We start from the raw sequence: 27091 nt of genomic DNA, 5'->3' as shown, positions 1-27091 counted from the left end.
TATATTAAGAATTGGTCCCAGATGATTTAATAAAACAACCTAGGAATTCAGGTATCAGAAACCCCAGAGCTTTTAGATTTGTAGAGCTGTAAGTCACCAGAACTTATATTGTACCAATTGCAATGTGGAATCTAGCAGGCTAGCAAAGTGCACCAATGTTTTTGAGAGAACTGCTATAACTGTAGTTTTCAGCAGACTTCTACTGATGTTTCACAATAGAATTCTTGGTTGGATATCAGCATTACATTGCAGGTTGTGTGCAAGAGGTTGGGATCTGGTTCCATTTGGATCAGTGGAATTTTGACGTTGATTTCAATGGGACACCGGGGAGTTGCAAAATTCTTCTCAACTCAGATAGGCAAGCCATGGGAGTGCGTGGCCTTATTTGAGTAAAATGTAATTTCTGTGTGGTGCAGAATTGTTTCTTTTTGTCTTGTGATCAGGAGGCATCAGGTCTTCACACAAAGAGATGATTCCTCTAATAGTCTTGCCCTGAGACTGCTTTCTGTTTATGTTCTTTTTCGGTGCTTTATTTGGGATGGTGATCCACCATTCCATTATTTGGAACAGCGATCCCTGGTGTTGGTCGGTCTGTCTGTCTGTTCTTGTTATCATTTTTTGGAATGTCTTTTTGCCATCGGGTTTAACTGCCCTGTTTTTTTCACATAACCTTCATCCTCCCCTGCTCCCCCCAAACTAGCTGTGGAAAATTAGGATGTGCATTATGTGTGAAGAAAAGGGACACCCCATAGATTCAGAAAATTGGTGGATGAAAGAAGGCGGTGCTGGAGTAGTGGGAGTGTCTAATTGCCATGGCTTTTGTTTAGTCCCCTGGTCCATCCTCACCCCATTGCCTAATTCCTGGACCCATGGAGAGAGGCCCCTCCTTCAACTGCATGCTGAACTGGGTTGGTGTGTGGGGTTTGACCTGTGGCTGGACCCAGAGTGCCAAGTCTGACCCCTTGTGTTGGCTCCAAAGTGATGTGTTGGGTTGGATCTAGTGTGCTGAATTTGAGACCATGTGCTGACTCTGGGGCCATGTTCTGGCTTGCACTCAGCATGTAGCTCCAGCCTCAGGGTTAGCTCTGTTCAGGGCTGCCATATGGCATGATGGCCAGTGCACGGCCCCAGGACCCCCGGGCCTGGTGCACAGCCCTTCAACATTTTATACCTCGGATACTCTACCCATACTCTAAGACTTTTTTTTCCCCCTCATTGGTGGTCTTCTCAAAATAAAGTGTATGTTTAAATTTGGGGACGCATTATGCAGGAGTAAATACAGTACCTCCCAGATCAGCACAAGGCTTTGTGAAATCCTTCAGCTCCTTTTCTGCTATTTGAAACCCTTGAGGAACTTTAATGTACATGTAAAATCTCTCCATTTTTCTCCTTCTTCCTTTATTCTAGTTATTTTGGTTAAGCTTTTTTTTTTAAAATGGAGGATATGCCTGGAAAATGGCTCAAGTCTGGGTGTTGAATTCCTTTGGACGATTACTTTTATCCACTTCAACTTGCTCTTTGATTGGCATTGTTTCAAACCATTGTTCTAGGGTGGGGTGAGCAAGATGGTGGATCCGGCCAGCAGTTGGACTCCATTCCCCAGTAGTCCCTGCTCGTGTCACTGCGACAGCGTGGGGCCAGGGTTTTCATAGAGACTGGCTCTAGCAGCGCTGGCAGGGAGCTGCTCCAAGCTGGAATCTTTCAGTGGTGACAGCATAGTGCAGAGCTGGGACAGTTCACTGTCTGGATGCTCCTAGCCCTGTGCTGTCATGCCTCTGCCACTCCTGGGGTCTCCATGGGAAAGGGCTGCAGAGCCATAAGTGGAGGCTGCTGGGAAATGGAGTCTGTTTTGGGCCTGATCTGGACCACAGGCTGGACTTTGTCCACCCCTGTTCTAGGGGGAATTTTGTATGTGCATAGTAGTGGGTAGCTTCTTCACAAAGCATTGGGAGGTATTTTTTATTGTTATTTTCCCAGAATAAATAAAAATGTAAATTTGACCCAAATTTGCCAAATAGTTGTGACAGCAAATGAATAGTTTTGCCATGATCAAAACAAGTTTTTGGGGGGTGAAACTACTACTCACTGAATTCTTCCAGCTGTACAAGTGAGGTAATTGTACAACAAACCTTCTTTCCCAGTAACCCAGTAGAGAGAACATTTGGGATCCTTACATAACATCTGACAAACTAGGTCAGGAGTGGCCAATTATTTAGGGCATAGGGCTGCCTAATGAGCTTTGGTGAGCTGTCAAGGGCCTCATGGGTAGCCCTGCCCATTGACAGGTGCCCTGCCCCCTGGCCACCTTCTTGGGACTGGAAGTCCCACCCCTAGCCTACAGATCTGGGGGGCATGGGTCCCCCTGCCCCCTGGGAATATGTGCAGTGGTGAGGAGCTGGTTCCACATGAGCCTGCAGAGGCTTGCCTCTCTCCATGGGCCCAAGGCAGGCTTGGGTTGGGGCTGAGGCTGCATATTGCTGGAGGTGGCAGGGAGGAGCAGCAAAGTGCACAGGCTCTGGGCTGCTGGGAGGGCGGGGTGGGCAGAGAGGGAAGGCGAAGGTGCTGACCAGCCTGCGGCAGCTCCCCTGAACATTTGAAAAACAAAACAAAACTTGAATTTGTCAGATCTGCCCAAGGTTCTTGGTTGGGCTCTTCTAAGTCTTGACCTAAGCTCCCAAAATAAGGCAGGATTTTGGGGGAAAAAAAAATTAAAATAGAATAAATTAAAGGGCAGTACTCTTAAGAGATGCAGAAAATGAAAAAGCCCAGCAAGGTTGCCAGCTTTGGGATTGATTCTTATGTTGTGTCATCAGCTTAAACACCACTTTGATGTAATTTTATGTATGTTAACAGATTAAATATGACTTGAGGAGCTGGCTCCAGCTTTTTTTGGAGCACTTAAAGCACTTAAAAAGGGGCATTGTAGTCCTTGTTTTCTACAGTTACTGGTTTTGTGTAGGGGCCATCAAACATTCACTGGAGGTGGTCTTGTTCTTTCTCCTTTTTTCCTTGGACCTGCCCTTTGTTTGGCTCCTATGTGTGGGAATTGTTTCCGAGAAAAATGTTTTTCAACTATTTGTGTACGTTTGTAACAACCCCATGCCATATTCTAAACTAATTTCTTTGTTTGTTGTAGGGATCTCGTGTCTGGTTGCGAGAAAATGGTCAACATTATCCAAGCACTGTACATTCCTGTGCAGAGGGAATAGTTGTATTCAGGACAGATTATGGCCAGGTAAGGAAGTGACTTCTAATCTCCTCTCTCACTGTGCTCAGAAAATAGAGGTCTGTTTCATTTATAAAGAAAGATAATGGTATTCAGTGTGGTTGATGAGTAAAATTCAAGTTTTGGGATTTGGATGTTAAAATGTTACTTTTCTTTGCAGTCCTTTCTATTTAACCTGCCTAGTGGGTTGGTATGCTGGATAAAGATGAAGAAACTTTGTCAGATCTGTGAGGGTTAAGCTGTGAACATACATATTTGTAGCACTGTGCGTGCCCTTTTAAGTTCTGCAAGAAGCTGGCATACAAACATGCACCCTGCTGGTAGTGCTACAGAAGTGTTCCTGGATGAAACAAAAAAATCTCCATTGCACTATGTTGTGTAGTGTCACATGTAATGTCTGAACAGTTGCGTATAGTGCTACATGGGTCTTTTGCTCCCACAGTGCTGTGCTTCCCTCTCTACCTTGTCTTGAGGGGGAGAGAGCAATGGGATCAATGACAGCCTGCCAGGGAGCATAGCTGCAGCCCAGCCAAGGCTGGGGGCCTCAGCTTTGCTTGCTGTACCAGTAGCAGGGAATGAATGCCACTGAGCCTGCTTAGTAGGACTCTCCTCCCCCTTTCCCCAGAACAGATGAAGGCAGGTTGTCAGCAATTGGACTCATTGGCAGGCTCTCCTCCTGATGGGAGGGTAGCAGAGGATCAACTCCTGTTACCCCCTAGCTGGAGAACATGCTTTTTTGGTCACCGTAGCAAAGGAGGAGGCTCTGAATGTATGTACATCACTTGCAGAGCTATATTTTTGTAGCACTTCTAAGTGCTGCCAGCTTGCAACACAAGAATTGCATGTCTGTCCATGGCCGGAGTCTGTATGGGTCAGTGATGCCCAGCCTGGCAGACTTAAGAAGCCCCCAGATTATAGCACAATAGTGACACACAAATTGAATGAGTCTGATGTATCATAGTGATGATTCCTGACTGATATGCTGCAGTACAGACCTCTAAAATCTTGCTATTGTTTTGTGACTCCTTGATTTTTAACATACTCCTCTTCTTCCTACTGCTAGGGGATACAGAAGAAAAAGAAATGCTACTTTATTTTATAAATGTATTCCGACTGTGCAGTGTATTTGGTTGCTTGGAGCAGTGGGAATCAATCTCAGACTTCACTCCACTTGCTTAGGCCAACTTGTCTATTTTGGGCAATGTGGAAGGCAATTGGAGAACAGAATTGTGTTGGCCTTGCATGAAACCCAGCAAAATGAGGAACATCCAGTCAGACCAAGGGATCTATATGAGCTAGGTGCTATACTTCAGATAGCTGCAAAAAGCTCTAGATCAGGGTGGGCAAAATGGTTGATCCAGCTGGCAGAGTGGACACCCTGGCCCCAGGTTATCACAGCATGGCTCGTGCTGGGGTCTCCATGGAAAGCGGCCCAGCTACGTGGGCAGGGGCTGCTGGGAAATGCAGTGCATTGCTGGTTGGATCTGACCCTCAGGCTGAACTTTGCCTGCCCCTGCTCTAGATCCATAGACTGAACCTCACTGCTGTACAGTTTAGATCCTTCCTCAAACTGAGGAACATAGATTTATTTTACTAATGGGCACCTAAGCTGCTAACTAGCATCTTAGGGACAGAACTAGATCTCAGTCTCTGGCAGCAGGGAAGTTTGTCCTACCCACTGAAGTTTCGTCCCAGTTTTGGGGCTCTCCAGTGGCTCACAGCTCAGACAGGTCTTCCTGTTGTAGAGCCTTCATGAGGTAATACCAAATTTATTTCACATTTAAACTAACAATGGGCTCAGTATGTCTGTCTCTCTCTTGGCTGCATTTGATTTTTGAGGAGACTGTTCCTTTGGACTAAGAACCAAAGATCCTATTACTAATGTGTACTTCAGCCTGCTAGCTGGCAGCTTCAGACTCAGTAATGTAGCCTTCCCTTAGCTACATTTGATTTTTCAGGAAACTGTTCCTTCAGTGTTGCTTCTTCTGAGGTACTTGCAGTAGTTAGGCCCCCTGAAAACTTGAGGGAGTGAGAAGAGCCAGAGGGTCATTTGAGAAGTCTGTCTTCTGCCTCATTTTGTTAGAAAGTTGCTGAGAGCTCAGTTGGCTCTTCTGCTATGATACAGTTTCTCCTCCCTGTCCATTTCAGATGGCAACCCTTCAGTTCTCCACTCTCTATCTGGGCAGGGAAGAATCCAGGCGGAATTGGTAAAGATGGCACTATGGGCAGAAATTATCCAGACTAGGCACGGTTGTTGGTCTGTCTGCCCTTGGCAGTAAAGGAGCTTGTGTAGAGTAGGATAGAGCTGGCTCTGGGGCAGAAGCTGCCTTCTTTCCTCAAATTTCCTTCCTGAGGATGGTGAAGCCAGAAGGACATATGCACTGGAGTCCCTACTATCTTCATGAGTAGTAATGTCATTGAGTGTGGGGCTTAGCCAACCCATACACCATGGGTAGCTTGATTTCTGCACTGGGGGTCTGAACAGGCAAAGGGTCCATCTAGGTCTTAAGGATCCCAGTGCAACAGAAAGGGGAGAGTCTTTGGGGAGCCTACCCATGAATCTCTGAAACCAGTGTTTTCCCTGAGCAGGGCTGTCGGGGGGAGGGGGGAATGGAGGCAACTGCCTGGGCCCCCCCTGTGTTGGGGTGGGGGAGGGCTGGCGGCACAGACAGTGCTGTACAGGCCCCGCCACGGCCACCGTGTGCTACTGGCTCTGCGCTCTGGCCACTCAAACTCTACCCTGTGCTCTGGCCACTGGCCACCCCCTGGCCCTGCATGCTCTGACATGCCCCAGGCCCTGCACACCCCTAGGGAAGGCTCTGTCCTTGAACGACAAAAATTGCCCCACATGGGTTAGGGGAGACAGAAGAGGGAATCTGTTTGAAATATCTTCTTCAGAACAGACTCCGAGAGGAAAATAATGAATGTTGTTTCCCATGCTCATCTTCCCAGACTGGTGTGGCAATTCAGTGGGAGAAGGATAGAGCAGACATTAAGTGTGATGCAGGTCTTGAGATATCTTGGGCTGTTTGTAGATGTGCTAAGCACTTTCTAAATTGTTAACTGATGTACATCACACAGTTCAAAATCTAATTTCAGTTTGAATTAAGGGTTAATAGATGATCGTTGCCGATCACAGCAGGGGCACTGACTGTACAGTATACAGGCATACCTCGGAGATATTGCAGGTTCGGTTCCAGACCACCGCAATAAAGCAAATATCACAATAAAGCGAGTCACACGAATTTTTTGGTTTCCCAGTGCATATAAAAGTTACGTTTACACTATACTGTAGTCTATTAAGTGTGCAATAGCATTATGTCTAAAAAAAAAATGTACATACCTTAATTAAAAAATACTTTATTGCTAAAAAATGCGAAGTGAGCAAATACTGTTGGAAAAATGGCGCCGATAGACTTGCTCGACGCAGGGTTGCCACAAACCTTCAATTTGTAAAAAACGCAATATCTGCGAAGCGCAATAAAGCGAAGTGCAAGTATAGACTTGACAGCCCCTTCACAGAGGTTGGCAGTAATTAGGAGGCGATAATAAGCCTATGTAAGCATTGCTACTTTGTTGCAATCATCTAAAGGGCTGTTCCAGAAGTTGTAATTGACCTTAGCAGGTTGAGGTGGTGTTGGCACATTTGACTTTTTAAAGGTGTTACTTTGTGCCTGATAGTCTCTCTTTGTTTTGCAAAAACCCAGTTCAGGTTTTTTGGGGGGAGAAGTGCTGATATTTGCAATGCTTATCCGAGTTCCTAAGGACTGTTTTTCCTAAAAGCAACCCTATATAGTTAGTTAATACCAATTTCAGTTGCCAGATTTGGGCTGCCCTAGTTTCCATTAACTTTAATCCTCATTCTATAAGGATTACTTAATTTGGACTACAGACATCTATTCTTTGTTTAACGTCGTAGTTATGTTCTTGAAAAATGCAACTGTAAGTGAACCAATGTTAAGCAAATCCAGTTATGTCACAGTAGTTACCTACTAGCAGGTGGCAGCCAAACAATGTTATAACCAAACATTGCGCAACTTTAAGCAAGTATGTTCTCTAATATATCAGTGACATAATAACAAAACAACGTTAATTGGGACAATGTTAAGTGAGGAGTACCTGTATGTAGTTATACCTGTTGTCTGGATTAAACCTAGAAAAACATAATGCATATAAATGGCCTTAGCCCAGGCCCATGAACGGATTCCAGGCACAGCAGAGGGAGTTGAACTGGGGAGTATACAGTACCCAGGGAGTGGTAGTGGATGGGTCATTTTCGACCTTGTGTATAACAGAGGTGGGCAAATATTTTGGTTGGAGGGCCACTTAATGAGGTTTGGTGAGCTTTTGAGGACTGCATGGGTAGCCTGGCTTTTGACAGTTGCCTCTCCCCTGGTTGTCATCTTGGAACCACAAGTCTCACCCTAACCCCTAGCTTTGGTCACTGGAAGTCCCTCCTCTTAACCTTGGAAATACTCCTTTTGGGAGCAGGGGTTACCATCTTAGAACCAGAAAAAAACCAAATGATACACTAAAAGTCAAATACCTACTATAACATATATGAATTTTATTATAAAAAATTTTTTGTCATGATTTGTTTATACAGTGTATATAGAGGTGATTGCATAATAACTAAAAAAAATAAATTCTTACCCTTGTATATTGTGTGTGGTGGGATATGGTTGGGCGACATAGGTTATGTTGGCAGTGGGTATATGGGGGGGCAGGATGTGGGGATGTTGTGTTCGTGTAGTGTGAGGGAAGGTAGGGGGGTGAAGGGGATCTGCCCCTCCCCTTCCTCCATGATGCAGTAGCAGGCAGAGGAACTTGGGGTGCTCTTGCCTGGCACAGGTGCTGGTGCCCAGTGGTGCATGGCTTGGGCTAGTGCTGCACATTGTGGCGAGGGGCACAGCTTGGCAGAGCCGTCTCTATCACCGGTGCTCCCCACCACGCATATGCAGTCTCCGCACTTATGCGCCACCGGAGGGAAGCTCCACATACTGTAGCTGGCTGCCTTTGCCACTCCCTGCTGCACAGGTCCCAGGACTCCACAGAGGAGCAGAGGCCAGGGCTCCCCTTCACTTCCAGCAAAGTCCTGGGACCAGCATGGCAGGAAGTGGCAAAGGCAGCTGGCTCCAGCACATGGAGCTTCCCTCTGGTGGCATATGAGGATGGAGGCTGCACATGTACAGTGGGGAGCACTGGCGATTTAGAGGTGGCCTGGCCAGGCTGTGTCCCTTGCCACTACGTGCAGCGCTGACCAGCCAGTGGACTAGATACCCTGGCCCCATGCTATCACAGCACGGCTACTGCTGCTGCCTCCACTGCCCTCTGGGGCTGTGCACAATGGGGAAAGTGTGTGGGGGAGGGGGTCCCTTACATACACATCTTGCCCACCCGAGCTCCATGCTGCTGCTGCCCCCTGGCATGGGTTCCGCACTGCCACCAGCCCCATGCTCCCTGCCCCTACCTCTTCCCTATCTGCTGCCTGGTGCTGGCAGAATCCCAGGGAAGTGGAGCAGGTCTCCCAGAGAATGTGGCAATGGCAGCAGCAGCCCCATCTGGAAGCTGTGCGCTGGCTGGGCTGGGCCCTTCTGCCCATGAGGGTGGGAATGAGGCACAATAGGGTATGTTGAATGGTGTGTATACATGGGTGTCTCGCTCCCACCCTCATGGGAGGAAGGTTTGGACGGGGTAAAACTCGTTCTCCCCAGGGAACCAAATATCCACACTTGTGTTGGATGCAGCCTGAGAGTCTAGCCTGCTCCTTGGCTTCTGGTGTTCTAATAAATTTAAAAAACCAGAAAGCCAGAACATGTCAAGGCCTTGTAGCTATATTTGTGTAACAAGTGAAAGTTGGAAAGTAAACTTTTTTTTTTTTTAATTACATTTGTGCTAGTCCAAGCCATTGAAACTTGTCTTAAACTAGATACAAAACTTGCCATTAACTAGATACAAAAAGTTTTATTCAGTATCTGCTAAAACATTTACATGACACGAGTCTAATTCTAGGTACAGTTTTAGGAATAACTCTTTTTATCACCTCCTTATCCTGTTTCCACTCATGGTGGAAATGAAGGGCCAGAATGATGCAGTACCGAAATTGGTTCATGGATGAGCCTTAAAAGTGAAGGCAAGTTTGCAGCACAGGTTTCTCTATCTTACTTGGAATGGCCCAGTGTGTGCAGTAGATGAGGTTGTGCAGAGAGTTCAAAATGTTTCATCGATGTATGATTATATGGAAAGTGCGTTCGTGTGTTAAACGTAGCAGATTATGAGCCAGATTATGCTTCCCTTGAATCTAGCTTCTGTGTTTGAGTGTAGTAAGCTATTAGTACTGTAGCTTCATGTTTTCTGTTCTAAGTTTAAAATAATTTCTCCTTTTTAAGTCTTTTATAGTAATAATAAAACAGATATTTCCTCATTTCCATTTTCTATACATTTTAATGGTCTTGTTTCTTTATAAAACACCAAATCTGTTGTTGAAGAGAAAGTCCAAAAGCACTGCTGTGATTGTTACATGCAACCTTTTGAAATAGTTCCTTCCATGGATTCAGTGATGAATAGCAGCAACCCAATCAGTAGCTAAAATGGGCTCCTTTTCTGTCTGCCTTTTACTGCTACTTCAGATACGGTGTTTTTCACTTCTTGCCTTCCTTGTTGTGCCTTCCTCAGTTCGATTATCTGCTCCTGTGCCGCTTTGGCACATGCGCCTGGTGTCGGACGCAAAGGAGCCGTGTGCGACCTCTGGAGAGGCCCTTGATCACTTCAGGGAGAACCCCAAAACTCACCTTCCACGACTTCGAATGGATCCTCAGTGGTACAGTCTCCTGTTGAGGGTAGCTCTGGAGTTCTCGCACCTCCTAGCGAATGTACCTGGAGCTCCACCTCCTCTACACCCTGTCCATACGCTGGCCCTTATGATGAGCCTTTGGATCTTTATGCAGCGTGCCTTCCAGTGATATTAATTCCTGATCTTTGTGCCCCCTTTTTGTTGTTGATTCTCCCTTTTTGTTCAGAGTGGACACTAGAGCCTCTGGATGCCCAATTCTCGAGGACGTCTCTCTGGCAGCCCGGTGGTTCCTGGTTGGCTCCATATACGACCGTTGTCCTTTGATGCTATGTGTGTCCCCCTGCCAAAATCCCAAGGACAATAAATGATAAAACAACAAATGAACCCATGCCAGAGCAAAGCAACAAAGAAAGAGAAGAAAGAAAGAGGAAAGGACCTGCTCAAGCAAAAAGCAAACAACAAAAAAACTGAAGAAGGGGAAGGTCATTGGGCTAATCAGCCCTGCCACCCTCCAAGCTCTAGCCTGTGTCTAGTGTGTTGTCTTGGCACGGCTCCATGTTTGCACCCCAGCCGGGGTCCTCTTTGGCTCTTTCCTGAGCTGCCTCTGGTCTTGCGCACTGGTGCCGCCCGCAGCAGATGCAGGACGCTTTTGCAACCTCTGCTGCCACTGACACTTTCCTCTGTGTTGGATCTTGTTGGTTCTGCTGCTGCTGGGTGCAACTGGCATGGCGAATTGCTGCAGCCTTCTCTGCTTCCGGTGTCCCCCTTTCTCAGTCTTGGAGCCAGCTTTTATTTTTGCCAGGCGGCGTCTTTCTCTGATATCACCCGCCCATGCTGGCTCCAGCTGCAGATAAGCACAGCTAACGAACCATGGGGGCGTTTCCTCTTTGCATGGTCCTTCTGGCCCTCGGTGTCCTAGAACAGGTAAGTATTTTTTTTTTCTGGGGTTTTTCCTTTGGGGTTGGGTTGCTCCTGACCCAGGTTACCCGTGGGCAGAGCTCCTTGCTCCCCCATGCTTGTACCCCCGGGACATTTGTCACTTCATTTTTTTTTTTTTAATCTTTTTTTTAGGTGGGGCCTGAAGGCCCTTATCAAGGTCCATTATATTAGCTGCTGTACTTAAATCTAGTTAGAGGTCTCTGAGTCCAACAGCTTCCAGTTTGAATAGACCAGTCAGATGGTGAGAGAGTCTTGAATTAATCTCTGGCTGTAACCATGAGATCATGGTTTGGTGTGTCAAGATGGTAGTCACTCTGGATAGGTGCATGGAAACTTAGGTACGCTGTATATCAGAATAACAGGAGTTTTGATTACTCTTGTTTGTATTTTAGGCTCTGCGTAATGTAGTGGGGGCCAGCCTTTTTGGCAAGGTTGTTGGTTGTAGCCATGTCGGGACTACCACCACTGCTGGCCTGCTGAGCAACCCTTGCAAAGCCAGTGGGCCAAGACACTTAAGGGAGCCTACCCTTTCCCCAGCCCTGGTCCAATATGTGGGCAAGGAAAGAACCCCCAGGGGGACACTTGCCTGCCTGTACACAAATGCCAGGAGCTTGGGGAATAAGCAGGAGGAGCTTGTCCTCCTGCTTAATGCAAATAATTATGACGTCATAGGGATAACGGAGACCTGGTGGGACTCCACCCATGACTGGACCACAGATATAGATGGCTATACCCTGTACAGGAGGAATCGTGCAGATAAAAGGGGCGGGGGTCTAGCTCTCTATGTTAAGGAAAGCTACATGTCCCTGCAAGCTCATATTGGCGACCAGTGTGGACGACTGGAGACCCTCTGGGTTAAAATCTGTGGGGAACACAGCATAGGGGACACAAAGGTGGGAGTCTACTACAGACCTCCCACCCAAAGTCCTGAGCTTGACCAGGAGTTCGCCTGAGAGATGGCTGAGGCTGCATGCTGCAGGACCGTGGTTGTCACGGGTGACTTCAATTACCTGGACATCTCGTGGGAGGATCGCTCAGCAAAATCCGAGCGGTCGCAAATCTTCCTCTCGTGCATGGATGACCTCTACCTGACTCAAGAAGTCTTTGGGCCAATGAGAGGCAAAGTGCTGCTCGACCTGGTACTGGCTACAGGGGATGACCTAATCGGCAACCTAGTGATCGATGGGAAGCTGGGGGACAGCGACCACGAGCTGATCACCTTCACCATCCACCGTAAAACTGGCAAGTCAGTCAGCAACACAGAAGTCCTTGACTTCAGAAAAGCCAACTTTGACAAGCTCAGGAAGCTTGTCAGTCAGGCCCTAAGGGACCATGACCCCAGGGAGATGGGATTTCAAGAAGAGCGGTTGCTCCTCAAGGGAGCGATCCTCAATGTACAAGCTAAGTCTATTCCATCTTGAAAGAAAGGCAGCAAGAGGGCACAGCAGCCTCCCTGGCGCTCCAGGGACCGAGCAGACCTCCTAAGGCTAAAAAGAAAAGCCTACAAAGATTGGAGGATGGGATTCGTCTCCAAGGAAGATTATTCTGCACTGGTCCGGCTCTGCAGGGAGCAAACCAGGAAAGCCAAAGCTGCAACTGAACTCCAACTAACTTTGAGCTTCAAGGACAATAAAAAGTGCTTTTTCAGATATGTGGGGAGTTGGAGGAAAAGCAAGGGCCCCTGCTGAACCAGATGGGCAACTGACAGCTGATGCCCAGGAAGAAGCTAACTCATTAAATGGGTACTTTGTGTTGGTCTTTCATCAGTCCCATGGGATGCCCATTCCCACTATGTGATAGGGAGGTCTGGATGAGGGAGATCCCCTGCCCTCCATAAATGCTGACCTCGTGAAGGAACATCTTGAGAAGCTGGGTACCTTCAAGTCAGCCAGCCCTCACAATCTACACCCCAGGGTACTCAAGGAGCTGGCAGGCATCATAGCCCAGCCCCTGGCACGGATCTTTGAAAACTCCTGGCACTCTGGTGTAGTGCCCAAAGACTGGAAGAAGGCCAATGTGGTGCCTATCTTCAGGAAAGGGAGGAAAGTGGATCCGGCTAACTATAGGCCCACCAGCCTGACTTCTATCCTGGGGAAGATCTTAGAAAAGTTTATTAAAGAGGCCATCCTTAATGGACTGGCTAACGCCAACATCCTAAGGGATAAACAGCATGGGTTTGTTGCGGGTAGGTCTTGCTTGACCAATCTCATTTCCTTCTTCGACCAGGTGACCTATCTCCTGGATAGGGCAGAAGAGACTGTTGTCATATATATCTTGACTTCAAAAAGGCCTTCGATCTGGTATCCCATGATCACCTCTTTTCAAAACTGGCCAATTGTGGCCTTGGGTCCACCACGATCCATTGGCTGGGAAATTGGCTCCGTGGTCAGACCCAGAGGGTAGTAATTGATGGCAGTCCATCATCATGGTGTCCTTTGACCACTGGGGTCCCCCAAGGCTCTGCCCTTGGACCCATATTGTTCAACATCTTCATTAATGATGTGGACATTGGAGTCAGAAGCGGACTGGCCAAGTTCGCTGATGACACCAAACTTTGGGGCAAAGCTTCCACACCAGAAGACAGGCGGGTGATCCAGGCTGACCTTGACAGGCTCAGGAAATGGGCAGACGAGAACCTGATAGTGTTTAACACCGAAAAATGCAAGGTTCTCCACCTTGGGGGGGGGGGGAACCCTGCAGCATCCTTATAGGCTTGGCAGTGCTACGCTGGCTAGCACTATGGAAGAAAGAGACTTGGGGGTCATAATTGACCACAAGATGAACATGAGACTGCAATGCGATGCTGCAGCTAGTAAAGCGACCAAAACGCTGGCTTGCATCCATAGATGCTTCTCAGGCAAATCCCAGGATGTCCTTCTCCCCCTGTACTTGGCCTTGGTGAGGCCACAGCTGGAGTACTGTGTCCAGTTTTGGGCTCCACAATTCAAAAAGGAAGCTTGAGAGAGTCCATAGAAGAGCCATTTGCATGATCAGAGGTCAGGAAAGCAGACCTTACGACAACAGGCTGACGGCCATGGGGCTCTTTAGCTTGGAAAAGCGTAGGCTCAGGGGTGATCTGATGGCCACCTATAAGTTTATCAGGGGTGACCACCAGGATCTGGGGGAAACATTGTTCACCAGAGCGCCCCAAGGGATGACGAGGTTGAACAGTCATAAACTACTACAAGACCGTTTCAGGCTGGACCTAAGGAAGAATTTCTTTACTGTCTGAGCCCCCAAGGTCTGCAACAGCCTCCCATCGGAGGTGGTTCAAGCACCTACATTGAACACCTTCAAGAGTAAATTGGATGCTTATCTTGCTGGGATCCTATGACCCCAGCTGACTTCCTGCCCTTTGGGTGGGGGGCTGGACTCGATGCTTTTCCAAGGTCCCTTCCAGCCCTAATGTCTATGAAATCTATGGTCTAAGGGCATAGGCAGGCAAGGTTCTTTGGGCAGATGTGATACCTTTTATCAGACCAACTTAGTAGTTGGGAAAAAAAGTTCTTTGCAAGCTTTTGGGCACAAACACCCTTCTTCAGGCAACAGGAGACTTTGCAAAGAACTGTTTTTCTGAGCCTTTTTTTGGCAGGGATGCCACAAGCTAAGCCCTACATCATCCCTGAATGCTACTCCAATATTCTTCCCCTTCCTCATGTGCTGCTGTGCTTTCTGCTCTCTGTGTTATCTGCTGCTGTTTCCCTTCTCCTTCCCCGATCTGCCATGGGTTGTACGCAGAGACTGCCAGTGCCACTTGTGGTACACCTATGGCAGGTTAGCTACCCTGACATAATGCATTTAAAATGGAAGCTGGCCATTTTTTGGGAACAGCTACCTCTAATAACTTCACTTGCTATAACATCCTTTGCCTTTTTCTTCTACAAGTACTTTCTTGTAAGTGTAATAGGACTTAACACAACATAGCAAAAATTGTTCTGGTATGAATAAAGTTGCTGTGAAAAGTATAGATTGCTACACACTGATTAGCATCTGTGATGCTGAAATTTCAAAACAGTTTAATTACACACGTTAGTTTTCTGGAGGAGACTTTTAAATCAAATTGGGTTCTAAATGGAAGCAGCTGAGAAATACTATCCCCAGAATGTAGGTTCTTTAAAAAGACAGATGGTAAATATCACTGGTAAAGACCTTGTCTGTCAGAACAACTTTCCTAGACTTTGCTGTACAAAGAGGTCATTCATGGTACAGTATTATGTCAGCAAACATAAGGTAGCTTGGTATCCTGTGCTCCAAATAAGAGACACCTGTAAATTGTTCGGTGTGCAACAAAGGTATTTTTTCCTAGATGCATAGCGTACTGTGGCTCTGCTGGGGCATTCATACACAGGGAGAATGGGGGCATGACATGTTCTTTATTAAACAAATCTCAAGTGTTTTTTCTGGAAGTTTAAACACCTTTTCTTTTTGTCCCCAGCTTTGGGGACTAACAGAGTTGTAGCAAGCTTCTTCAGCAAAGTTAGACCTGAATTGTTTTTGAGTATATGTTTGAGGCAGAAATGGGCCTACAGTGATGTTACTGTGGGATATGCCAAGTGAATGTTTTTGTTACTTATGGACATTCAGCCAATAGATAGCAATTTAAATTAAACTTCCCAACTCAGTTTAACAACAACACCCTCCTAGTTGTAAATTCTTTTTCCTCTGCCTTATGTCACTTCTTTCATTCTAATTTTAGAGCTCTAATGTGCTGTCACTTACTTCTGGGAGTAAACTGCTTGGGCCGGATTCTGCCATCCTTTCTCATTTTGAGATGTACTTGGCTAGCCGGGTGGTACCTGCAGGGTAGTACCCTCTGGGCAGGCCCACAGAGGTATCTGTCCACCTTTTTTTTAAATCCCTCATGATTTTTCATGTTTTTACAAGTTTTTTTTTGAAGAAAAGGTAAAGGTGACTTTACACAAAATTTAAACTGAAAACAGCTCTGAGACCAGTGAGTGATTTATTTATTTTTCTAATGGCTTTTAAGGGCTGTGTACCATCTAATTAAAAAAAAAAAAATCCTTTAAAATATTTTTCAGGACTCTCCTTGTGGCTTTTTGTAGTTCACAGCATTTCTTCAACAGCAGATTCACTGCCCATGGGGCATAGGGTAGATTCCAAATTCAGTGGCTTTATTTCAGGAAATTAGATTCCATCTGTCTAAACACTGCAAAATTGGGACTATTATTCATAGTTCCATAGTTAGTAGGGTAGGAAGGGACATGAGCAGATCATCGAGTCTGACCCCCTGCCATGGCAGGAAAGAGTACTGGGGTCAAATAACCCCAGCAAGGTATTCATCTAGTCTCTTCTTAAAGACCCTCAGGGTAGGAGCCATCACCGCTTCTCTTGGAAGTTGGTTCCAGATCCTAGCCGCCCTGACAGTGAAGTAGTGCCTCCTGGTTGTCTAGCCTAAATCTACCCTCTGCCAGCTTGTGACCATTGTTCCTAGTCACTCCTGGTAGTGCTTGGGGAACAGGAACTCCCCCAAAGCCTGCTGGTCCCCTCTGACTAGTTTGTAACAGGCCACTAGATCCCCCCTCAGCCTTCTCTTGCGGAGGCTGAATAGATTAAGGTCCTGTAACCTGTCCTCGTAGGGCCTGTCCTGCTGCCCCCTGGTCATACAAGTGGTCCTCCTCTGGACCCTCTCCATGTTGTCCACATCCCTCTTGAAGTCTGGCACCCAGAACTGGATGCAGTACTCCAACTGCGGCCTGACCAGTGCTGCATAGAGGGGGAGGATCACCTCCTTGGACCTGCTCGAGATACATCTGTGGATGCTTGACAAGGTGCGGCTGGCCTTCCTGACTGCATCTCCACACTTCCAGCTCTTGTTCATCTTGGCATCAGTGATGACTCCAAGATTCTTTTCTGTCTCTCTGCACTGAGGAGAAGGGAGTTCCCCAGCCTGTAGATATAGTGCTGGTTCTTCCTCCCCGGGTGCATCACCTTGCACTTGTCAGTTTTGAATCCCATCCTATTTTCATCCGCCCACCCCTGTAAAGTGTCTAGGTCTGATTGTAGCCTATTCCTACCTTCTAGCATGCCCACATCCCCCCACATTTTAGTATCATCAGATAGTTTGAACAGGGTGCTTTTTACCCCCTCGTCCAAGTCACTGATGAAGACGTTGAACAGTGCAGGCTCAAGGACCAAGCCCTGCGGAACCCCACTGCCCACATCCCTCCAGGTCGAAAATGACCCATCCACTACCACTCCCTGGGTACTGTAGGTATCGACACCACAGTCCCCCAGTTTCTTAATGACAGAGAGTGAGAGACGGTGTCGAAGGCCTTCCGAAAGTCCAGGAAGACTATGTCCACTGCTACCCCTGCATCTAAGGATTTGGTGACCTGGTCGTAGAAGGCCACCAGGTTGGTCTGACAGGACCTGCCTCTAATGAACCCATGATGGTTGCCCCTAAGCATAATCTCCCCTGCTGGCCCTTCGTGGACATGTGCCAGAATAATTCCCTCAAAAAGCTTACCCAGGATCAAGGTAAGACTAACTGGCCGATAGTTTCCCGGGTCCTCCTTCCTCCCCTTTTTGAAGATGGGAATCGCATTGGCCCTCTTCCAGTCCTCTGGCACCACACCAGAGCACCACGAGTGCTCGTAAAGCTGTGCCGGGGCTCCCGCAATGACCTCAGCCAATTCCCGCAGTACTCTAGGGTGGAGATCGTCCGGACCAGCTGATTTGAATACATCCAGTCCCTCCAGCAGTTCCCTAACTATTTCCTCACTAACTCTTTGTCTAGGTGTGCCTCCCCTGGAGTCTAAGGGTGCCCAGAGGGCGGGGTTGGCTGTTCTGGTCCCTGCTCAGGAAAATGGAGGCTAGTCCCAGTTCCATCTCTGCCTTGGCCTTCCTGACTGCCCCCCTGCATCCCCGTGCAGCCGCAGTATAATCTTCCCTGGTGATGGCCCCTCCCTTCCATTGGGTGTGCGCCTCCCTTTTAGCTAGGAGACATTCCTGGATGATTTTGTGAGCCATGGGGGCTTTTGCGCCCTCCTGCCCCTTTGATCTGTGTTGGGATTACTTCCCTTTGGGCTTGGAGGATCATCTCCTTAAGGAGCGACCGCTCTTCTTGGACACCTGGCTCCCCTCCCCTCCAGGATCTCAGTGCTTCCCTGGCTATTCTCCTTAGCTCATTGAAGTCTGCCCTCCTGAAATCTAGGGCTGCTGCCTTGCTGCAGGCCTTTGCCACCTTGTGCTGGATGGTGAATTCCAGCAGGCAATGATTGCTGCTACCCAGGTGGTCTAGCACCGACAGCCCCCTCACCAGGTTGTCGCTGGTGGCCAGCACCCAGTCCAACAAGGCATCTTCTCTGGTATGGCTGTGCACCTCCTGGGTTAGATGGAGGTCCTGCATTCTGGCTAGGAAGCTACATGAGCAGTGAGACCTGGCTGACTGCTCTTCCCAGCAGATGTCTGGAAAGTTCAGGTCACCCATGATGACCACATCCTTTTACCTAACTACCTCCATGAGCTGACTTAAGAATTCCTGGTCTAGCTCTTCCCCTTGGTTGGGTGGTCTGTAGTAGATCTCCACCATTAAATCTCTTTCCCTGCGACTGCCTTGTATTCTAACCCAGAGCACTTCCATGTGCCCCTCCTCTGACTCTGTGCTACCTGGTGAGGATGTGTATTCCTTCTTAATGTAGAACGCCACATCCCTGCCTTTCCTCCCTGTCCTATCCCTCCTGTACAGCCTATAGCCCTTGATATTCACCGCCCAGTCATGCGTTAGGTCCCACCACGTTTTAATGAGCCCCACTATGTCTGGGTTGGTGTCAGCTAGCAGGAGGGTAAGTTCCTCCTGCTTGTTTCCCATACTACGAGTGTTTGTGTAGAGGCATTTGAGGCCTCCTGAGGATGTATGCACTGGCCCCCTAATCACAGCATTGCCCTGGCCCCTGTTGCTTACCTGTGTATATGTTCCGCTCGTTGGTCTATGCTGGGCTGTACTTGTGGGTGTTGCTTCGTTTGGCAGTCCAAGGCTTCCTCCATCTTTTGTCTTCCCCTTCCCCGAATGAGCCTAGTTTAAAGCCCACCAGAGGAGATCCGCCAACCTAGAAGAAAACGCACGCTTTCTAGAAGAAAACGCACGCTTTGGTTAGTTGATCTTTGGCTCGGCTATAATAATTCTCATAACGTTTTCTGAGTATGCTTGAAAGTCTGCTGCTGTGGTTACTGGAATTGTGGTTTCTCTTAAGAAACAGAGGGCTATACTGGGGCTGGATTAGGAAAAACAACTAAGGCTGTGCATTTAGTTGGCTGTTTTGTTTCGATGCTGTTTTGACTCATTTTGAGCTCGAAACAGAGGGCTTCGAAACAGCCTCAAAACAAAATGAGTCCAGTTTAAAAGTTTTGAAAGTTTTGAAACATTTTGAAGCAGCAGCCAGGTAGTGGGAGGCAGGGGAGAGCCATGGCTGTGCTCTGCAGCCCCATGTGGCTCAGCGTGGTGGGGAGCATAGCTCTGGCTCTCCCTGTCTCCCACTGCCGGGGTACGTTCTGATGGGCTTCACCAGCTCCATGGAGCCTAGCTCAATAGCAGGAGGTGGGCAGAGCCGTTGCTGCTCTCCACCTCCTGCCATTGGGCTGAGTTTGACAGGGCTGCTGTCCCAGCCACCTGTGGAGGGTTCGGGATTGAGAGTACAGTCGGGGTTAGAAAGGGAAGAAAGGTTTATTGGCTTAACAAAAACATAACTATGCATAATATACTAAGACAGATAATAAATTCGCATTGGCAACTTATCGGCAGTTCCCTCTGATGCCTGATGTACGACAAGTTTCTCTTCCACAAAGTTCAGCAAAGTCAGGCATCCCCCATCAGCATTGTCCGAGAGGAAGGACCCTGGTATTCAGTCCTTGGGCTCCTTGAGATCCATGGGCTCACTGATCCAGGTCAACAGCTAATTAGTAGTTCCTTTCACAGAGCTGTATCTTCCTTCTAAATGATTTCCAGATGTGCTAGCCAATTTATAACTTCTGAGCTATTCTGGTAACTTATAGGCATTCAGATTCTTTTTACTTCGACTGTCCTTAGACTGACCAATAGCAGTACATGCCTTGCATTCTTCTAATAAGGTTAATTTTAACTATGCCACAGGGCCTACCGTAACTTCTATAAGGCTTTGCTAAATTACTAGGGCTTGTACTACATACAAGGCCTCACTACACTTCAGACTTTTTAATAGACTCTTAGCAACAACATATAGCTTAATATCTGAACAAATGATAGAAAATCACTTGGTCTAATTTTCATAGAGCCTTCAGCAAGCACTTGTATCACACAGACATAATTTTCAGCTGTCACAGACTGCAAGCCAGTGGAACTCAAGCCCAGTGTAGTGGGGCAGAGCACAGTTTTGGGGCTGTGTCCTGTGCCCCACACCGGTATGTAAGCCGCTGGGACCCAAGCCCAGGACGGGAGGGCAGAGTGCAGTCCTGGGACCAGCACCCCTGGGGGAGTTGCGGGGACTGTCCTGGAGTCCTCCCGGTGGTGGGAGCCCCCCCAGTCTGCATGCTGGGCGACTGAAGCCAGGTGCTGGCACCTGAGACTGGCAGCAGCACCAATCTTTCTGGCACTGGTCCCAGGCAGCGGCAGCAGCAGCAGCAGGCTTCTCTCATCTGGCAGGTAGATCAGGGGCTTGCACCCCCAGGAGGACTCCAGCAGTGCCCGTACCTGGGGGTGCCAGCAAGTCCCCAGTCTGTCTGCCTGCTATGTTTTGTTTCCCCATAATAACTATGGGCGAAACATTGAAACAGCGTTGAAACAGCAAAACAGTTTCAACGCAACCAAGTGGAACAATGGTTTTGAAACTAAACAGTGTTCTGTTGAATTGTCAAAACTGAAGCCAAATCAAAATGGTGCTGTATTGCACAGCCCTAAAAACAACCTAAATTGGAGTGTGTTTTCAAGCCCTATTTTTAATCTTATGCTGAGAAATGTACACATCTTTATGGAGGGTGTCAAAATTCAGTGTCTCTTGCTGCAAGTGTCTTTTGACACCCTTGTAAACAAAACTAATGTGTAACAATGGATTAGAACATATGTTGATGAGATCCAGACAGTGAGGGAAGGATTTTTGCAATTCACTCTGCTTTCCAGAGCCTGTGCTGATACTGTAACGATTCAGAAATAGTTTTACAGGGTGTAAATGCCAACTGTAGTGAAAGGCTTGTTAGGTCCTGGTTTTCTCAAGCTGTAGGTCATGACACCAAGGGTCACCAGGAGTTTTTGGGATGATGGGGTGTGAGTGGTTGTGAAGGCATGCTACTCAGAGATTTGCTGGTGCTCCTCTGAAGCAGACTTGTTTGAACAAAGTCAGTCCTTTAGATTCCATTAACACCTCATGGGACTTGTTTTCTGAATTTCACAGTACTCCTAACAAGGGCCTTATGAACTATTGCAAAGGATTCTGGGTGGCGTTCAGTACCTTAATCACATATTTCTTGTGCCTGGAACATAGACAAGCCTGTCTCTCCCCTTGTCTCTATAAGGGTTTTTTTTATTGAATGCTGCTATTTGGCATTGGGTCATTAATGCTTTGTTACTATGTGAAATTACTCCCAAATGCTTTACCATGAAGTATTTCCATAACTGATTCAGACTAAATTACACTTTTGCAATGAACAGAGTTATTTTCTAGTGCATTACCCTTGCAGTGGAATGAAGTAGTGAAAATGCTAATTTGCAAAAAAAAAAAAAAAATTGTCAGAGACTTCTTGGTAATTAGAGCAAGTTAGGTAGGTTTTATTACATGTCAAATAAAAAGAAAATCCAAACATTTTAGTACATTTAGTACATTTTCCTTTAAAGGAAACTAATTATTTTGTTTATAAGGGACCAAATACTTCAGCTGTCCAATTGTATCTTTAAAAACCCCAAACCACTTACTACAAATCTTTTGCTCTGTTACTTCGTTTATATCAAGCCAAATGTTCTTGTACATCAACATGAAGTTCTTGAAAGTTTGTTTTGGGCTTATTTAGTTGATAAAGCACTTTATTTGTCTTTTGTCATTACTAAAGTTGCAGCGAGACTCATGTTTCTGAACTGTATGGGTCACAGTAAACTAGCTACCAAGAAGGAGCAGTCATTTTTTTTGGTGCTCAGGTACTCACTTTATTATAAATAGCCATTAGGATATATACCATGTCAAATTTCTGTTGTGGCATGCATTGGCTTTTCTTTTCCAGAGACAGTGTTGCTTGATTGTTTCCTTTTTCCTACCCAGAAAAACCACTGTAGTTTTGATTAGTTACATGATGGGAACAGCTGGGAAATAGCTGTGGAGTGGAGTGTTTAAAACACAGCTTTAATTTTAATGAAAGATTTTAGGCATAATCGAGCTGAATTTGGTCTCTGCAACTTGAGTGAAACTCCTGGAATTGCGGGAGCGCTTGGTTAGTGTAGCTGCCCTGTTTTCTACTCTGGGCAGGCAGCATACTTGTTTGAAGGCAATATGGAAATCCTTCTTAAAAAATAGTTAACCTTGTCAAACAAATCCAAGGTTCCCTCAAGGGTCTTGTTCTTTGCTTACTGAACACTGCCTGCAGTTCTGCTTTAGCTGTGCTAAAATGGAATAATTCTGCATTTAATGAAGCTGTCACTTTTTTTTTTCCAAAACAAGTAAGTGTTGCATGAATTGGATATATACATCAAAGCTTTCCTTTTGCCACTGCGTTAATGCAGAGAGTAGCATTTGATTCTCTGTGACATCATTGAAGTCAGTTAATTTCTGTGAATTTTGCAAAGGGTAGGATTTTTTGATTAGAGACTCTTGATCTACTGTGGCCACTCTGGTCTTGGCTAAGTAAACAGTTAAGACATCAGTCCTCTCTCTTTTTTTCCTGTTAAAAAAAAAATCTAAGCCATCTGTGCTCTTTTATGCTTTTATTATTCTTCCACTAAGGACAGAAAAACTGCTTTTGTTTTAAGATTAAAGCAGATATACACAGACTGCCATTTTAATTTCTTTTTGTAAGGGTTAGAATGCAGTGCAGCTGTTCGCGAAAAGGGGAAAGGAATTCGGACCACATTGTGTTGTAATACAAAAAAGAAAAGAAATAGAAAACCTGGTGTTGTGATGAGAAATTTAGTCCGTTGGTGCTGTTTCTATCTTCTTTTAAATGTGATTCAAAGTTCATTGTTATGTGTTTCTGGTGTCTTATGAACATATAGTTTGGAGTAAACAAAATTTGCATTAGGATGTATTGGTTTGCAACAGGAGAATGTCTTATTTTGTTTGAGAAGTGTTGTTGTACCTTGTAGTTTAAATAAATGGTTGACCAAATATGGAGGTTCCTGACTCAGGCAAACACTCCCATTCATCCCATTGGTATGGGACATTCCTTGAGTGAAAAGATGAGCATTACAAATGAGCCTTTCCCCCTCCTTCAGGACTGGTCACTCACTATATTGTTCTTGTGTTTATTTACCTAACATAGTTTATTTTCAGAGTCACCATTCATTAGTGTCAGAGCAAGAAGCATCTATTTCCTCTGTTCTTGTGGCTGTTTGGGTTTTGATTTGGTTTCTCTATGTAGCATCACACACACCTGAATTTGGAAAGGTGTGAGGAGTCTGACTTCAATTTTTTTGCAGTCAATTGAATATGAAGCGTTGTTTTAAATCCTGTGTCATCAGCTCAATTCTAGACAAATGAGCAGTTAATGAAACCTGAGACTGTCTGATTTGAGGGACCTATTTAAAATGAGTTGATCATCTTAGTGCAATCCCCAGTGATCTGGTGTCCCTGTAGTTTCTTTTTAAAGAGTATTGCAGTTGGTATTTTTGGTGTAGAAGGTGCCAGTTTTGGTGCACAAGCCATGGTGAGATGTTTGCAGTGCTGTAGTGGCCACTGCACTGAAACTTTTTTGTCAATAAAAAGACAGGCTGGACTTCAACTGTAGTCAGTTCAGAATGTTTTTCAAGCACTGAATGCAACTTGTAATGTGGGATTTGAAGATAATAATGAAAGGTGAATGCTGTGTATGCTCCATAGTTTCACTTCACTTAGCCTTTTGTTTATAGACTTTTTTCCTTTTGGGACAACAGACTTTTTATTATGGATCATCTTGACCTAATTTAAAAATATACCCTCAGCACAAATTAATTGCAAAAAAAAAATCGAGACTTATCCCATATGCATTTTGGAATGAACCAAGTTTTTGGAAGGAGAAAAATGAAAGTGTTTTAGTATCTTATATTTTGTTTTGACCTTTAAAAATATTGTTTAATGGAAATATTTAACCTCATTGGCATTGGTGAGAAACATGGAGTGAGAGAGAACCATGTGCCTTTCACATGTAAAGATGAGCCCGAAGTGTTCTGAAAAATTTCAAGCATGTCCTTTTCCTGATTATCCTGATTTAAGAATGTAAAAAAGTATCATGGGGTGAAGACATTGCAATGGTGTTTTCAAAGAAAACTATTGCTATGTGACGGTGAATGATACTGATATTTAAAAATATTTCTAGAAGGGTTTTGAAATGCCTGCTACACGTTTGCATTTTGAATAATTTAAACTAGGAATTTTTTTAAGTGACCAATTTTTTTTCCTCTTCATTTTTTGGTAAGAAGTCATAAATTACTAGGCCTATTGCCTCAAGGCTGGTTTAAACTATCTATCTATTTATTACCTACAATAGATCTACATTCAAAAAAGAGAGCTCTTCAATTTTCAAGCTGAATAACGAAGTTAAGAAGCCCTGCACTGAAGGTTGTCTGTGGTCTTACTTTGTCCTTCTTACACATACATATGATGCAATGCCTAATTATGTGGTCGTATCCTGTTTCTTCCAACTGGACCCTGTGCAGAATAGATAATGTTCAGTCAATGAGCAAGGATCTAGTAATTTGTTTTTTACTCATGCATAGTATATAGTATTGCATTACACTTCACATATTCAAAACATGGGTTTCATTGAATACAGATGCTAACCACTTCTATAGCTCAGATCCTAGGTCTTAACTCAAGCACCTAGAATTTGAGGGATACACCGTTAGCTAGCTAGCTCCTGTGAAAAGTTTAAGTGACTTGCACAGTATCATGTTGTCCCGCACTGTGAGAGGGTGTTCGTGACACCATGTCCCGCACTGTGAGAGGGGCCTTGTGGCACCCTCCGGTTCGTGGCAGATCTAGATTTATGGGATAAGGGAGGCTCGGATGCGTAATGGTTTCAGTTAACAACGTTTATTTACTCATGGCCCTATAGCAGTAGTTGGCAGCCAATGGAGGCGAGGATACCAGAATTCGCTTGCGTTGCACGTTGTGAATTGAAGGTGAGAGGGTCCGGAACAAGCCGGGGTACGCCTGAGGGAACGACGGTGGGAGACAGTTGGGGTGATCAGCCCTAAAGAACCATGAGGCCAGCTCAGGTCGCGGTGGAATGGCGGTCTGTCCGAGCAACCGCTGGGCGGGGCTTAAATACTTTGCCATTCTGCCAGGATTTCTCTTGAGCCAATTAGAGGCCCTCGTTCAAGGAACTTTCCAGGCAATCATGCATCATTAGCAAGACCAGTGCATGTCTGATTACATCACAGCGCACGATCGGGGGAGGGGGTGGTCTCAGGCTTGACCAGGCTTGTAACAGCGCGTGTGGCACAGATGCCAATTTGATCTTTACGTATGTAAGGACTCTCTCTGGCACAGACAGGAATAGAATCTTGTTCTCCAATGCCACAGTCGTTTGTCTTTAGATGAAGTCCGTCTTTCTTGTATCCTCTCTAATTCATGCCTTCCAACAGATGCTTTAGTGGTTATACAGTACACAATCCTTGCCTGTCCTTGGAACAGTTCGATTCTGTACAGTGATTTTTCTGTCTGTTTACCACTCAAAAAATGGTTTCTGTAAGAAAACAAGTGCTGAGTGATCTGGTATTATCAATGTTGCTGGGTTTTGGTTGATCTGTGTTGGCCTAAGGCCATAGGCAGGCAGAGTTCTTTGGGTAGATGTGTTATCTTTTATTAGACCAACTGAGCAGTTGGAAAAAAAGTTCTTGGCAAGCTTTCGGGCACAATCACCTGGGTGCCAAGCTTGCCAAGAACTTTTTTTCAAACTGCTCAGTTGGTCTAATAAAAGGTAACACATCTACCTAAAGAACCTCGCCTGGAATTATCAAGTATCTCGTGGTGCATACATTCAAGATGGCTGAATAAAGATTGCAAAAGTGACCTCAGTTCTGTCCCTAACTTTTGAGTGCTTCACGTGGCAAATTTTGTGCTTAAAAGCATGCACGCACATACTCACGTTGCCTTGACATCCCCTTAGATGGTGGGCACAGTTGAATCCTTTAGATCACGGGTTAGCAACCTGTGCTTGGTGGTCCAGTCCAGCAGGAGAGGGAATCAGTGGCATGGAGCTGTATTGTGCTGCTCATCTCTTCTGTAGTGCTCCCCTTCACCATGGAGCTTACTACCCCCCCTGAGTCTCCTTCCCCTCCCTGCAGAAAGAATGGGGGTAAGTGGTGAGGGTAAGCACAGGCAGCTGACTGCTCCAGTATGAAGATATCTGGGTCATAAAGGGCAGCTTCTGTCAGCAAAAGGTTGCCAACCTTTGTTTTAAATCCACTGTAGAGACTTCTTACTTGAGCTAACGTGGTATCTATCTGTCTTTTGCAATGTGGGCCAGTGCTAGAGCGGGAGCACTTTTGTCACCAGCTGTTTAGTTGGCTGCAGAGATTGCTGAGATTTAGGAAGTTTGGATTGCTTGTAAAGCTGTGGTATGTGGTCTCATAGGCACAGCTTTTCTTTGTTTCACCTGTCCCCCAAAGTTTAACCTTTGTTCCTTCTGTCATACTTCTGGCTCACGTGCTGACTTCCTTTGTTGCAAATCCCAGTGTCAGCATTTGTCTCAGACTTTTCTCCTGTTCTTCAGGAGCCCCCACTTGGATCTTGCACAACTCAGAGCTGCAGTTCCAGGGGAAAGTCCTGCACTGGAGCATGCCCCTGGCAGAAGGAATTTTTGTGAATTTGGCTACTAACATTTAAAGCTTAGTAGAGCATGTGAAAACTGTTTTTTCTTCGGTGTTTTTCTACCTTTGATAGGGTATGGTGGTATTTCATTCCAAAATTCCCATTTCTAAACAAATTTCCCACCCATATGTAAAATGTTTTGCAGGGAGG

At 46.0% G+C, this 27091-nt stretch overlaps 1 protein-coding gene across 1 annotated transcript in view; it reads left to right on the top strand.

Annotated features, from left to right (window-relative positions):
- Positions 1-27091, top strand: part of LOC149864426 (unconventional myosin-X-like) — a 136521-nt gene that overhangs the window by 35164 nt on the left and 74266 nt on the right. Inside the window, exon 2 of the mRNA XM_090049904.1 lies at positions 3137-3235. The gene's annotated coding sequence lies outside the window, so the exon portion shown is untranslated. The remainder of the gene's footprint in view (positions 1-3136; positions 3236-27091) is intronic.

Source organism: Crocodylus siamensis, chromosome 5 (genome assembly GCF_052110815.1).
Source record: "Crocodylus siamensis isolate JL-2025a chromosome 5, ASM5211081v1, whole genome shotgun sequence".
NCBI classification, from domain to species: Eukaryota; Metazoa; Chordata; order Crocodylia; family Crocodylidae; genus Crocodylus; species Crocodylus siamensis.
This window is presented reverse-complemented; position numbering and strand designations above follow the sequence as displayed.